Raw genomic sequence first — 16,753 nt, 5'->3', positions numbered from 1 at the left:
GACAGCTCAAAGGAATAAGAAGATCAAGTTCTAAAGTGTGACAAGTTAGCTTTGCCATCAAGTCCAAAGGGGGAGATTGTTGGCATTATGAGACAAGTGTTGTCCTTGATGGCAAATCACACTGATGACATGATCCAGCTTTAAACAGGAATGCAACAAATTACAGAGATAACCATATACACAAAGATGCAGCGGAAATAATACTTCATTTCATTAATGGAAAATACTGAAATATGCTTACAACCAGAAATGGAAATAAACCAGCTAGGGCGATGGTAGCTTATCTCTGAGAAGAGATGTGGTGGCTACATGCCTCTAAACTGTGTTACAATGAGGCTCGAAGGCCTATTTATTGTTGAGAAACAATGGAAAAACCCTTAACATTCCAAAACCTAAGCCTAGGAGATGAAACGCCAAACTGTGGGCCCCGTTTGGGGTAAATTGGTACATCAACTTCCCAGGGTCGTAACTTTGGCATATGATCTCCGTTTGACGCGTACAATAGCTCATTAGAAAGATCTATCCGAGCACTATCATTGTTGGAATGAGAAACATCGGTCCATCCCATGGACCCATGTTGCCCCCGGATTCCCCAAAAAATGTCGTTTAGGGCCTCAAAACGGCTCCGGAAGTTCAGGACCCGAAAAACTGCTAAAAATAGTAAGTTGTGCTACAATTAAGGAAACTGAAAATGCTGAGAAAGAAAATGGTGGGGGTCCAGGTGGACTTGGCAGGTGGCCACCAATATCCACCTGGATCATTCCTCCCCCCTTAGGAAGCAATGGTCCCCATTGCGTTGAGCTCCTCCATGAGATGAGGAAACTTCTGCTGAACTTGTTCCCTGGTGAGCCACTTGCCCTGCTGAAGGAGTTGGCCTGCTTTGACAACTCGATACAGTTGGATATTCTGTTGGCGAGTGTTCTTGATCTGTGTGTCCATGATTCGATCAGTTGCAGCTTGTTCCATGCAATCTGGATTTAATTCCGTGGGTTTGAGCTGTTCTGCAATGTCGGATGTGTCTAGCAATGATGGAAAGTATGGCCGAAGGCGGTCCACATTGAACACTGGGTGCAGGCCAAGGAATGGGGGAATGCTGAGCTCAAATGCATTGTCTCCCATAGCCTTAGTAATGGTGTAAGGACCATATCGGAGTGGTCTCAATTTCCGATAGGCTCCAGTAAGGCGTTCCTTTTGCAAATGCAACCAGACTTTGTCGCCCACCTGAAACTTGTGTGGCACCCGATGTTGATCATGTCGCTGCTTGTACTTGGCATTTGATTTCTCAAGAATGTCATGGACCTACTGGCGAATATGTTGGATGCGCTCAATGAAGCTGGTGGCCTTATCTGTTTCGGACTGGACATGAGCTGAATTCATGTGAGTAGCTGCAAGTGGCATGGCCACATCAATGGGGCATAGTGGCTGGAATCCCAAACCCACCTGAAAAGGGCTATGGCCAGTGGAGCTGTGAAGAGCTCGGTTGTAGCTGTGCTGAACATAGGGGAGGCTCTCGTCCCATGTGCGTGGATGCTTTGAGTTATACATGCGCAGAATGTGCACAATCATCCTATTCACAACCTCTGTCTGGCCATCAGTTTGAGGATGGAAGGCTGTGGACTTCGTGAGTTTGGTGTCCAGCATTGACCAGAGACTGGACCAAAATGTGCTGAGAAACCGACTGTCCCGATCTGAGATGATAGACTATGGGATCCCAAAGTGCACCCACACTCGTTCAGAGAAGAGTTTAGCAGTGGCTTCTGCTGTGATATTCTTCTTGCAGGCCACCATAATGGCCATCTTCGAGAACCTGTCGATGACCACAAAAACACAGTCATTTCCATGCTTAGTGGAAGGAAGGCCTGACATGTAATCCATGGAGATGGATTCCCAAGGTCGACTAGGGGTAGGCAACGGGGTATAGAGGCCGTGCTTCTTAATGGTCGGTTTGGCAATGGCACAGGCAGTACATGATCGGATGTACTTCCCAACATCCTGTCGAAGATTCGACCAATAGAAATAATTTTGCAGTACTGCCACTGTTTTCTTGACCCCGAAATGCCCAGCAGCCCAACTGTAGTGTGCTTCCCAAATCATCTTGGCACGCTCGCTTGAAGGAACACAAAGGTGACCGAGGTGGCATAATAGGGCATCCTGGAGGTGAAAATCTGCAACATGCCGACCCTCCAAGAGTGTCTGGTATGTGTGGCCGAATTCTGGGTCGCTTTTGTAGAGAAGTGGCCAATCAGAAGTCTCGTGCCCACAAGAGTTGAGCACGGTGGTCAGCGCCATGATCGGTGGTCGACTGAGGCAATCTGCAACATTATTGGTGCTGCCCTTTTTATACTTGATATTCAAGTGAAACTATTGCAGGTATGTGGACCACTTCTGATGGCGATCATTTTGTAATTTCCCTTGGGTCTGTATGAACTGCAGGGGTCGGTGGTCTGTGTGGATGACCGTTTCCTTCCCCAAAATGTAATGCTTCCATTGTCGGCAGGCCTGTACAATGGAATACATCTCTTTATCATAAGTGGGGTACTTCCGGACTGTGTCTGAAAGCGTTTCATTGTGATATGCCACTGGATGTCCATGTTGAGTAAGGACTGCCCCAATAGCATAGTCAGAGGCATCTGTCTCGACCTCAAATGGTTGTTGTAAATCTGGTAACGCGAGCACTGGTGCCGTGCAGAGGCGATCCTTCAACTCCCTGAATGCCTTCTGTTGAGATTCAGACCAAAAGAATTTTGCTTTCGCCCCTCCCTTGGTGACTTGACTCAAGGGCCAAGAAATATGAGAAAACCCCAGCACAAACCTGCGGTAGAAGTTGGCAACACCTAGAAAGCTGCGGAGCTCTGTTAGAGTGGTTGGAGAGGGCCAATCTCGAATGAATTGGACCTTGGCTGGATCGACATGCACCCCCTGTTCATCAATGATGTATCCCAGATACTGAACCTGGGTCATGCCAAAAGTGCATTTCTCCAAATTGGCACATAGCTTGTGTTGCCGCAGTGTTTGGAGAACCTGTCGGATGTGGTGGAGGTGCTCTTCCCAACTCTGGTTGAAGATCAGAATGTCATCCAAGTATACTACTACAAAGGAGTTGGTGAATGGCCGCAAGATGTCATCCATTAGCCTCATAAAGGTTGTAGGAGCATTCGTCAATCCGAAAGGCATGACCAACCATTCGAAGAGGTCCTCCTTGGATTTGAAGGCAGTCTTACACACATCTGAGGGTTCGATTGGTACCTGGTGATATCCTGACTTCAGATCGATCTTGCTGAAATATTTCGCCCCCTTTAGTTGGTCTAGGAGGTCATCAATCCGCGGGATCGGGTACCTATTACGGACAGTGATCTTGTTCATCGCCCGATAGTCAATACAGAGTCTCCACGTCCCATCCTTCTTCTGTACCAACACGATCGGGCTCCCACAGGGCGATGAACTCGGATGGATGTGACCTTTCTGCAGGAGCTCCTGAATCTGCCTCTTGATTTCATTGTTCTCTAGAACGGAGCGCCGATAAATTGGTCCATTGGGTAGCGGCGCACCTGGGGTCAGATCGATGGAGTGCTTGACTTGACAGTGCAGAGGAACCCCTGCCGGGGAGGTGAAGATGTCTTCGTACTCCTCCACAATCTTGTCCATCTGTAGCTGTCGTGCAGAGGGACCCCGTTTGGAGGCCGCGGCCACTGTCTTCTTCTTCCCTTGAGGGCGTATCATCAGGAAAACAAATTTCCTGGTTTTGGAAATGATCTTACTGCATTGTTTTGCAGTAATCAAAGAGATGGCGGCAGGTGGTGCTACCTCTGGTATCTTGAACAACTTATTTCCCAATGTAATAATAACAGCACGGGGCCTTGATTCATACACAGCATGTCGCTTCCACAAGTATGGTTGTCCTAGTAATACATCACAAACTTCAAGGGGAGCAATGTCACACAATACCTCATCCATGAAGGGCTTGATGTTGTATGGAAGGCGACACTGCTGACTCACGCGAAGATCTCGCCCTTGGTGAGGCCACCCAATGGTGTATGGTTGTGGATGTGCTGTGGTCGGTAAGCCCAACCGCTTCACGACCTCTGCCGAAATGAGGTTCTTTTGACTCCCGCTATTAAAAATGAACTGTATCGGGGATCCCTTTACCCACATCTGGGAGTGGAAGAGACGCTCCTCCTCCTCTGGATCTTCGGGTTCATTTTTCTGGATCTTTGCGGTAGCAACAGTGGCGCTGGGATCCGCATCAATGATCTGCTTCCCTTTTTCATACCCCTTATCGGGTTCTGACTCAGAGTCGGAACATGCATCTGATTCTGAAACCTTTAGCTCAGCCACCAGTGACTGCTTGGCCCGACACTCACTTGTGTTGTGAGTGGAGCTCTTATGGAACTCGCACCATTTTCCAGTGTCCTTTCTCGGCTTTGCGGCGTTGTTCTTTGCTTGCAGCTTCGGCTGGTTTTCTTGGGCTGTCCCGCCTTGGCTCTGTCCTTTGTTCTGTGGTTTAGGGGCACCTTTCCCCTGCTTTGGATTCGCAGATCCAAAGTCTCGCTTCTTTTGTTTAAACTTATGCTCGACCTTGACGGCATACCGGTATGCTGCGCCGAGCAAGGGGATGTTTAGGAATTGTATTTCTTCCTGGATGTACTTGTGCAGGCAGCCACGGTATTTGAGTATCAAATGTTGCTCCGAATCCTTGATACCCAACTTTGTGCGAAGGGTATGGAAAAGATTGGTGAACTCCGGCACGTCTTGGTCCCTTCCCTGCCGCAGCGTGGTCCACTTTATGTATTCATCCTCATAGCTTCCGACAGGGTAGTACTGCTCCTTGATGGCATCCCGGAACGAATCCCAGGTGGGTGCGGCTGAAAATAGTGAGCCAGTACTTTCATCCTTCTGCTCGCAGTAGGTTTCCCACCAGTCCTTGACGTGGGGGGTTGCTTTGAGAAGAGCAAAAACAATCTTTTCCTGACTCGAAAATTCATGAACAGAAAAATAACCCTCTAGCAGATTTAACCATTTATCTACGACATCGGCATCTATCTGACCCTCGAATATGGGGATTTCAAAATTAACTTGTACCTTAAAGGGTGTTGCGTTTCCAGAGGAGCTGCTGGAAGCCGATGCGCCGCTTCTAGGTAGATGCTGAAGGATCTGGGCAAAGCTGTCCATCATCGCGTTTCGTTGTCGCTCGAGGGCGTCTTCGAGCAAGATTTTGATGGGATCTCCTGCCCCCTCGTCTTTCTTCTCGTCCGCCATGGGAGGCCGTCGGGATTTGCGAGGCTGGTCTTGCAAAGGTTCAACCAGTTCAAGCCCTAACTCCTTATATCCCGACCTTGTTGGGGACATGCAAAGAAAAACAAAGAAAAAACAGACCGCTCTGATACCACTGATCCGGATTTAAACAGGAACGCAACAAATTACAGAGATAACCATATACACAAAGATGCAGCGGAAATAATACTTCATTTCATTAATGGAAAATACTGAAATATGCTTACAACCAGAAATGGAAATAAACCAGCTAGGGCGATGGTAGCTTATCTCTGAGAAGAGATGTGGTGGCTACATGCCTCTGAACTGTGTTAAAATGAGGCTCGAAGGCCTATTTATTGTTGAGAAACAATGGAAAAACCCTTAACATTCCAAAACCTAACCCTAGGAGATGAAACGCCAAACTGTGGGCCCCGTTTGGGGTAAATTGGTACATCAACTTCCCGGGGTCGTAACTTTGGCATATGATCTCCGTTTGACGCGTACAATAGCTCATTAGAAAGATCTATCCGAGCACTATCATTTTTGGAATGGGCAACATCGGTCCATTCCATGGACCCATGTTGCCCCCGGATTCCCCAAAAAACGTCGTTTAGGGCCTCAAAATGGCTCCGAAAGTTCAGGACCCGAAAAACTGCTAAAAATAGTAAGTTGTGCTACAATTAAGGAAACTGAAAATGCTGAGAAAGACAATGGTGGGGGTCCAGGTGGACTTGGTAGGTGGCCACCAATATCCACCTGGATCATGACAAATCATAGTGCAGAAGGATAGCAGCAAGGAATTGATGATCAGACTACAAGTATGAAGATAAAATATATATACGCAGGTTCACTATATACCAAGTAGGGTATACACGCAGGTTCACTATATATCAAGTCGCGTATACGCAGGTTCGCTATATACCAAGTAGGGTATACAAGCAGGTTCACTATATACCAAGTCGCGTATACGCAGGTTCGCTATATACCAAGCAGGGTATACACGCAGTTTCATGCACAGAAAAGCACGTACATGTCAGAAAGCTTACTTTTGGTCCGTGGTAGTTAGTCCTCGGTATTTGAACCTATGGTTTCGGACCATGATATCTCGACAAGTGTGTTGATCCCAAGTATTGGGCTCTTGGTATTGATTTATTATGGTTTTGGACCGTGGTATTGAGCAAGGCCTAAGACTATAAAGGAGAAGAAGATCATTAGGCAAGTGTATCCGAAAAGTCTTGAATATCTGATGGAGTATGAGATCCAGTATGCAGGTTATGGGTTGATGATACATTGCTTGATCTGAGCTAAGGAGGGATCTCACCGGTTGATGGAGAACAAGATCCAAGGAGAGATCGGGATCAAATGGTTTGAAATGAACTATCTTTATATGGATGATTATTTTTATTCTAGATCTACATACTGACGCATGTAATGTTCTATAAATGTTATAAGTATGACTGATGTCTGATACAGCTGCAAAGTTATAAGAAAATATTTTGAGATCTGTATGCGGGTTGACCTTGGCAAAAGCGCGTATGTACGCAGGTCTGATTCATCATAGTAGCGTATATCATTTGAGCTATGATGTCTGAAGTTACAGGTGGTTCTGACTGTTGATGAGTTCTGATGTTTGTTTAATGGTGTCAGTATTCTGCATATATTGGTTGGATGATTGTGTATTGATGGATGAGAACTAATATGGATCAAGATCATAATGACTCATATTTATGTGATCCGATGGACTAGATCTGGGTGCTAACACATATATTATCCTTGTATATGTAATGATCTGGTTATGTCTGAATTCAGGGAGCGCAGAAAAGTCATGAATGACATATATGCTGGTTCGTCTTGATAAAGTTGCATATACACGCAGGTTCGGCACTTCCAAGTAGCGTATGCACTCTGATGCATGATTTTGATGGTACAGTTGGTTCTGATTGTTATTGCAGAGTTCTGCTCTATGTTATTGACAAGATTTCAGTGTTTCAATGATTCAGAGATTGATGATGCTAGTATTGATTGTTTTGTGCTTCAATGATAGTTATGGGTCCAGTATGAAAATTTGATGAAACGTGCCCTTTCAGATTATGTGTTGTGCTTCAGGGGTATCCAGTCTGAAAAATTTATGAAACGTGGTACCTGGAGGAGAGAAGATGGTAGGCCGGCGCCTACATACTAGTATCTTAGCTAGTACAAGAGCAAAGGGGGTTGGAGCGCCCTTCCTGGAGAGTCTGCAGAACGAGAGAAGGTTGTAGCCTTCTGCAGGTTGTAGCCTGCGTGCTGGTAAAGGACTGCACCAGTACATTGTAAAAGAAGTTTCTTAATAAAGGAAGATAGAAACGAATTGTAGTAGGTGGTTTTCACCCACATTGGGTTTCCACCTTATATCATGGTGTTCATGTGTGCTTCTTGTGTGTGATGATCTGTTCTGTTTTTACTGCACCTGCTTACTGTTCATATGGTTAATGAAGTTCTGATGCACTAACTAAAGATCAACATTTAATGGATTAACTGAATCATAAGTATTTTGGATATACGCTAGTTGCTTTAGACACAGCTGCGTATACACGCGGGTTCCCTTGAATGAAGTAGCGTATATGTATCTAAGTATGGAAATGAAAAAGTTTTTATTGATCTGATAATATTGATTCATCCCCCCCCCTCTCAGTATTATTTCCAACAATTGGTATCAGAGCAGGTCCTTTGGTAGAAGCTTGATCGCTTGAAGGAGATCTGTGGAACTATGGGAAAGAAGCTTAAGAAGAAAGCACCTAAGAAGAAGAAGACATCTCAGAAGAACTATGACAGTGGGAGAATCGATTGGGGATTAGGTATAAGAAGCTCTTCAAATTCAGAATCAGATTCATAATCATTTCAGAATGAAGATGAACTATCAGGTATGAATTTGCTATCCTCTGATATTCCAGCTATCTATCCATTTGGAAAAGATGAAAGTGATAGTGAAGCAACTGAATTTGCTTTTATGGGTGAGAAAGAAAAGTATCAAATAGAGGCAGTATTTAGAAGGCTTACAGACAAAATTAAAGATCAACAAGATCTATTGAACAAAAGGGAATGTGCTTTGAAAGAAGAAGTTACCAAACTAAAAGCTCAATCAGAGGAAGGAAACAAGGTAAGAAAGTTACTCAAGGACAAGGAAAATCAATGTCAAAAGTTGCAGGGTGAAGTGACATCATTAAGAGATGAAGTCAATGAAAGAAGCACAAACATCAAGAAACTCAGAGATAGATCCAGTTACTATGAAAGTCTTGAAGCCACGATCCGCTCGCTAAAGGAATATCTTGAAGAATCAAAGAAGCAGAATAAAGATCTACTCCAAGCTATTGAAAAATAGGTAAACGAAGATATCAGCTTAAAATCTCAACTGGAATGTGCCTTCAGAATTCGTCAAATGCAGCAGGATCTGAATGAAGAGCAAGAAAATGAGATTCTCAAACTAAGGCATCAGTTGGAAGAAGGAAGGAAAGCTGAAGAAGACATGAAGAAGCAATGTTTAGAAAAGGAGGAACAACTTCAAGTTGAGGTAAATATCTTGAAAGGTAAATTAGAAGAAAAGGATAAACTGTTGAGATTTCAAGATAGTACTAAAGCCTTGGATGATATTCTTAGTAGTCAAAGGTCTCCTATTATCAAGACTGGTCTTGGTTTTCATGAATCTGTTGAAGGTGAATCTAGTTCACAAGGTGAGGCAAGGAACTATAAAGAGAAATCCAAAATGATCAAAAAGGAGATGAAAGGTCAATCTCATCATCAACCAAGGAAAGAAATTCTTCAAAGAAAATCTTTTACTCCTCCTATGAATAATGTTGAATGTTATGTATGTCATAATCTTGGACATGTTGCAGCCAGATGTGGAAGAAAAAGAGTTCAAGACCATCATGTAGAAAGATCATCACATTCAAGGTACTTTAATGGATATTGCTTTGCTTGCAATATGTTTGGTCACAAAGCTGCTGATTGCTACAGGAGGAATATGAAACATGTAAGATGTTATGCATGTAACAAACTTGGACATATAGCAAAGGAATGCAGGAACAAAGGATGGACATCACACCAAAAGGAGAAAACATCATCACACTTGAAGATATGGAAGAAGAAGGAAGTACAGTCAGAAAGATGTGGCACAACACAATGTACTCAGATACAGCACAACACAGACATAACAGACTCAGAGGGAGCTGAAAGTGTAAAAATTCAGTATCCTGAATCTCATACGCAAGTTCCATAAAGGGAAGTCGCATATATACGCGAGTTAGACACTGCAAAGTCGCGTATATGTCAGTCTGAGGAAAAGCAGTGGGGACAGGCTCAGAAAAAGGACCTAATATGATTCAGTCTATTATCTGCTCTATTGATTAATAGTTACAGTCTACTAAGGATGTGTGGAAATATTTTGATACTTGTAAGATGTCTAGAAGCGTTTTTGATCCTGACTTGATGATGTCTTGATGCTTATTGTTAATATATGCTAACAGATGGCACAGGTTGAGGGGGAGCATATGCCTTTAATAATTCATTGTTGGCATTATGGTTAATAGTCCTTGGTGATGATGCTTATATGGCTAAATGATATATCTTGCTATGATGTGGTTATGAGTTGTCCATGATAAAATCTCATATGATTCTTGGGGATACATAGTTGATGTTCAGATCAGATTTATGGTTGATTCTTTGATGATGCATGGTGATCTTCATAAGGATAAGGAGAAGTACAAAGCTTGAATACACATCTTCCTCACTTGATGATGAGTCACTCATATGCTGCTGTCATCATATGCATACAGTTATGATGCAGGCACTCTTGTGGATAAGGATTGTTGCTGTTGATGATATCAAGAAGTTTTGTCAAATGAGCTTGAGCTCAAGATACATAGTGCTGATACATGGATGACTACTCAAAGTTGCTTTGTTGGAGACATGGTGATGAGTTCTTATCTATATGATGATAGGTTGATACTTACATATGTTGATTGATGCAGATGTTCCCAAGTAATGATACTTGGATCATGTAGATCTTGACGTTGATGTAATGGCTATGGTGGTTTCACATATAATGTGAATGATTTCATGATGATGTTTAAAAGGAGGAGTTGACATCTATGTTCAGACATATCTTGTTGCAGGACATTTACAGGTTTCTGATATGGAAATGGTTGTACGCGAGTTTCATAAGGCCTATCCGCGTATATACGCTTGTTTATGTGGATGCAAACGCGTATATGGAGTTTTGAAGGAAATCAGCAGGGACAGATGTTGGTTGCAGAGAGTCTGATATGGGTCTGATAGAGACCATCTAGCACAGGTTTAGGGGGAGCAGATAATCTTCCAATGATGCATTGTTGGCATTATCTTAGAAGCTTTTGGTTCTAGTTCACGGTTGTTGTTGGTTTCAGGTGAAACAAAGGCAGAAGGATCTCTTGGTTGCTGATCTGAATCGACAGATGCTGGTGATATCAGTTATTGGTGACTTTCATAAAGTCTTGCTCTAGATATTTCGGTCATATATCTCTTTTGTGATATCTCTTTCATGATGTCAAGGTCATGTAACAGCCTATATTGGTTTCCCCACTATGCCTGAGATGAAAATGTAATGCTCTTGCTTTATCATGTGTAAACTCTTGATGTATCCCCACTTGGTTGGGTGGATGAGTCAATTCTAGTATATCCCCACGTGGTTGGGAAATGGATTGAGTCTTTTGGTGATAGGAAGGTCTCTTATGATGTATAAGTCATGGTTCTTCTTGAAGAACATATTTTTGCAGATCTTGCCTTCAGTCAGGAAGAGCATGAACAACACACTTCAGTAGTACAGAGACTTGGCATGTACTCAGAGGGAGCATGGACAAATTGGTACACTTTGGCATATACAAAGGAGGAGCACATTTGGAGATTTCAGCAGGTACTCAGGGGAAGTATGGGCAGTAGAATGTTTATCAAGGAAAGAGAATATGTTGGTCCACCCTTTGCCCTTGATGTCAAAGGGGGAGAGTGATTTGGGGTTGTTGCCATCAAGTCCAAAGGGGGAGATTGTTGGCATTATGATGCATGTGTTGTACTTGATGGCAACCCTCTCATAGAAGAATAACTCACTTACATATAACTAGATCAATCTACAGATGTGACTAAATGCATGGGATGCAGGACAGCTCAAAGGAATAAGAAGATCAAGTTCTAAAGTGTGACAAGTTAGCTTTGCCATCAAGTCCAAAGGGGGAGATTGTTGGCATTATGAGACAAGTGTTGTCCTTGATGGCAAATCACGCTGATGACAAATCATAGTGCAGAAGGATACCAGCAAGGAATTGATGATCAGACTACAAGTATGAAGAGAAAATATATATACGCAGGTTCACTATATACAAAGTAGGGTATACACGCAGGTTCACTATATACCAAGTCGCGTATACGCAGGTTCGCTATATACCAAGTAGGGTATACAAGCAGGTTCACTATATACCAAGTCGCGTATACGCAGGTTCGCTATATACCAAGCAGAGTATACACGCAGTTTCATGCACGGAAAAGCGCGTACATGTCGGAAAGCTTACTTTTGGTCCGTGGTAGTTAGTCCTCGGTATTTGAACCTATGGTTTCGGACCATGGTATCTCGACAAGTGTGTTGATCCCAAGTATTGGGCTCTTGGTATTGATTTATTATGGTTGTGGACCGTGGTATTGAGCAAGGCCTAAGACTATAAAAGGAGAAGAAGATCATTAGGCAAGTGTATCCGAAAAGTCTTGAATATCTGATGAAGTATGAGATCCAATATGCAGGTTATGGGTTGATGATACATTGCTTGATCTGAGCTAAGGAGGGATCTCACTGGTTGATGGAGAACAAGATCCAAGGAGAGATCGGGATCAAATGGTTTGAAATGAACTATCTTTATATGGATGATTATGCTTATTCTAGATCTACATACTGACGCATGTAATGTTCTATAAATGTTATAAGTATGACTGATGTCTGATACAGCTGCAAAGTTATAAGAAAATATTTTGAGATCTGTACGTGGGTTTGATTCATCATAGTAGCGTATATCATTTGAGCTATGATGTCTGAAATTACAGGTGGTTCTGACTGTTGATGAGTTCTGATGTCTGTTTAATGGTGTCAGTATTCTGCATATCTTGGTTGGATGATTGTGTATTGATGGATGAGAACTAATATGGATCAAGATCATAATGACTCATATTTATGTGATCCGATGGACTAGATCTGGGTGCTAACACATATATTATCCTTGTATATGTAATGATCTGGTTATGTCTGAATTCAGGGAGTGCAGCAAAGTTATGAATGACATATACGCTAGTTCATCTTGATAAAGTTGCGTATACACGCAGGTTCGACACTTCCAAGTAGCGTATGCACTCTGATGCATGATTTTGATGGTACAGTTGGTTCTGATTGTTATTGCAGAGTTCTGCTCTGTGTTATTGACAGGATTTCAGTGTTTCAATGATTCAGAGATTGATGATGCTAGTATTGATTGTTTTGTGCTTCAATGATAGTTATGGGTCCAGTATGAAAATTTGATGAAACATGCCCTTTCAGATTATGTGTTGTGCTTCAGGGGTATCCAGTCTGAAAAATTTATGAAACGTGGTACCTGGAGGAGAGAAGATTGTAGGCCGGCGCCTACGTACTAGTATCTTAGCTAGTACAAGAGCAAAGGGGGTTGGAGCTCCCTTCCTGGAGAGTCTGCAGAACGAGAGAAGGTTGTAGCCTTCTGCAGGTTGTAGCCTGCGTGCTGGTAAAGGATTGCACCAGTACATTGTAAAAGAAGTTTCTTAATAAAGGAAGATAGAAACGAATTGCAGCAGGTGGTTTTCACCCACATTGGGTTTCCACCTTATATCATGGTGTTCATGTGTGCTTCTTGTGTGTGATGATCTGTTCTGTTTTTACTGCACCTGCTTACTGTTCATATGGTTAATGAAGTTCTGATGCACTAACTAAAGATCAACATTTAATGGATTAACTGAATCATAAGTATTTTGGATATACGCTAGTTGCTTTAGACACAGCTGCGTATACACGCGGGTTCCCTTGAATGAAGTAGCGTATATGTATCTATGTATGGAAATGAAATTTTTTTTATTGATCTGATAATACTGATTCACCCCCCCCCCCTCTCAGTATTATTTCCAACACTGGATAGTTTTGAAAAACATGCCTCTTGGCATGCCTCAGACCCTTTACAACTTGTGCATAGTGATTTATGTGGTCCACTTCTAGTTGTTTTATTCTCTAGCTACAAGCATTTCTTAACTTTCATTGATGATTTCTCCAGACGCACTTGGGTATACTTCTTAAAACTCAAGAGTGAAGTATTTAACATGTTCTTGGCATTTAAGGCATTTGTTGAGAAACAATATGGACATCAAATTTCTAAGCTAAGTTCTGATAATGGCAGAGAATATGTTAACAACAAATTCATCAACTTTTGCACTGAGCATGGAATGTAAATGCAACATACTGTTCCATATACTCCAGAACAAAATGGTGCAGTGCAAAGGAAGAATCACACCTTAAAGGAAATGGCTAATTGTATGCTTTAATCTAAAGGAATTAGTCTTAATTTTTGGGCAGGAGCAATTAACTATGCAAATTACATAGTAAATCACACTCCTACTAAGGTTTTAAATAATATCACTCCAGAAGAAGCATGGAGCTCAATTAAACCAAATGTAAGCCACTTCCGTGTTTTTGGAAGTGAAGCATGGGCCCATATTCTCAATGAGAAACATAAAGCCTTAGAACCTAAGAGTGAAAATGTATTTTTGTTGGATATTTTGAAGATGTCAAAGGATATAGACTTCTTTCACCTAAATCCAAAAATGCTATCATTATAAGAAATGTAAAGTTTGTTGAAAATATATCGGCCTACGAGCCTAGTTCGGCAGATGTGCCACCTCTCTCTATCCCTTCTACTTCTGAAAATATTTCTTCTTCATATGATGACAGTGAGGATGACAATCCTCCCCCACCTTCTCAGGATCCTCCTTCAGCTCCTCAGCTTCCAAAATGGGTCCGTGCTACTCGGGATGAAACAAGTGCTCTTGCAGGTGATCCTATAGATCAACGACGTACACGTTCTCAGTTCAATAGAGCCTATTCTTTATTGGCTCAATCTTCAGCGAATTATGATCCTAACACCTTTGTAGAAGCTTCATGCCATCAAAATTGGGAAGAAGCTATGAATGAAGAATATCGTTCATTATTGGCAAATGATAAACTTGTTAGATGTAATGGGTTTATAGAACCAAGTTTGGACCGGATGGAAAAGTTGATAAACATAAAGCTCGTCTTATTGCTAAGGGTTTTTCACAAGTTCAAGGCATTGACTATACTGAAACCTTCTGCCCTGTTGCCAAAATGAACTCTATCCATCTTGTTATTTCCCTTGTTGCCTCTTTCAAATGGGAAGTCCATCAGATGGATTTTAAATCTGCCTTCTTACATGGGGACTTGCATGAAGAAATCTATATGGAACAACCGTTTGGCTTTATACAAATAGATTCCAAGCTTGTATGATGGCTTAATAAATCCCTTTATGGTCTCAAGCAAGCCCCTTGGGCTTGGTATGCAAAAATGGATAGTTTTCTTTTAGATACTGGATTTTCTAGGTGTCATTATGACAATATTGTCTACACCAAGAAAGTGGGTTAGTCTATTATCGTTATTGTTCTTTATGTTGATGATATTATCCTTACTGGTAGTGATCCCAACCTTATAAACCATGTGAAGTCCAACCTTAAAAAGCAATTTGAAATGACAGACTTAGTACACTTGCATTATTTTCTTGGTCTTCAAGTATTGCAATCCAAGGAAGGTATTTCCCTTTCCCAGTCCAAGTATGCCTGTGATCTTCTACGCCACTTTCACATGGAAGACTGTAAGCTAGCCCCTTCTCCCTTTTAGTCTGGAGCCAAACTTTCAGTCACTTGTACTTCCCCTAAAGTTGATGCTACCTTATACTGTCATCTTGTAGGAAAACTTTTGTATCTAACCCATACCCGTCCTGAACTTTCCTTTGTTGTTGGCCTTACTACTTAGTTTATGTAAAACCCACATGAAAGTCATTGGAAATCAGCTAAAATAATACTTCGTTATGTTCGAGTTATAATTTAGTTTGGGATTCATTACAGTGCAAAATCATCTCCTCTATTGGTTGGTTTCAATGATTTTGATTGGGCTGGTGACCCTGATGATTGGAAGTCTATTGTAGGTTATGTCTTCACGCTTAGTTATGGACCTATTACATGGGTTTGCAAGAAACAAAGTGCCATTTTTCTTTCTTCAGCAGAAGCAGAGTATCGTGGCACCATATAAGCTAGTAAGGAAGCCCCGTGGCTTCATTAGATCCTGTTAGATTTTTCTTTCAGCAGTAACATCCGACTACACTTTGGTGTGATAGTAAAAGTGCCATTCAACTATGAAAAGATCCAGTCCAACAAACACATTGAACTACACATGCACTTCATCAGAAAGCTCATTCATGACCATGTTCTTGAAGTGTGATATTGTTCAACTAATGATCAAGTTGTAGACATCTTTACAAAGGCTCTCATAGAGGCGAAGTTTACTAAACTTCAATTTATGGTTGGAGTTCAGGAAGTTGTCACTAAGGGGGATAGGCTCTAATGCCTCCTTCTCCTATTGTGTCATATTTGTAAATCCTTCAATCCTATCCCAACTTGTTCTTAAGGGGGGATGTTAGGATATTTCGACACATAGGAAATAGTTAAGTATAACTTGGTCTAGTGTAGAGTTAGGTAAAATGTGTTTCTTTACTATTTAATTTTGTAACTTACAATCCGACAATCATGATATGTTCTAGACATGAAGTGATCCAATGGTTCATTCTCTCCTTGGTATTAGTGACACTTGATCTGTGGCTTAACACCTGATTGGTCCATGATCTCTATTTAAAGAGCATGGAGTGTCATTTTTAAGGTGACCGTTCATGAGAGAAGCTTATGTAAAATTTATTTCTTTTATTAATAAATTTCTTGAAGTGGCCACGTTGGCTTAGGCCATGGACTGTTTCCCTCTTTGAGGGTTTTAACCATGTCAAGAATACTGGTGTATTGATCTGTGATTTGTTTGTGAGCGTTGTCCTTTCGTGTTCTATCTGAGGAACTTACCTTATAAATTCCAACAATTTCGTCTCGTATTTTTGACACACTCATAAATTATGAGGCTATTCCTTCTTCCTTTGATATATTCATCTTTTATAGCTTGGTTCTTAAAGATATGACTTCGCTAGTGGTGCTTATGGAGAACAATTCTACTAACTTCTCATAGATTTCTTTTGACGTCTCTAAATTTGCAACAAAAGGTATGAGGGGATCCTTGATGGATTATGTAAGGATCCTTTGAGCCCTTATTTCCCCTTTCATATACTTGGCTAGAGCTTGATATTCTTCCCTTAGAGGTTTAGTGATTGAGCCCTTAACATGTCCAACA

The sequence above is a fragment of the Pinus tabuliformis genome, chromosome 6 (assembly GCF_031772625.1).
Source record: "Pinus tabuliformis cultivar Carrire ecotype Pingquan chromosome 6, CPIR1, whole genome shotgun sequence".
Classification (NCBI taxonomy): domain Eukaryota; kingdom Viridiplantae; phylum Streptophyta; class Pinopsida; order Pinales; family Pinaceae; genus Pinus; species Pinus tabuliformis.
The sequence above is the reverse complement of the archived record's forward strand: the minus strand, read 5'-3'. Positions refer to the sequence as shown.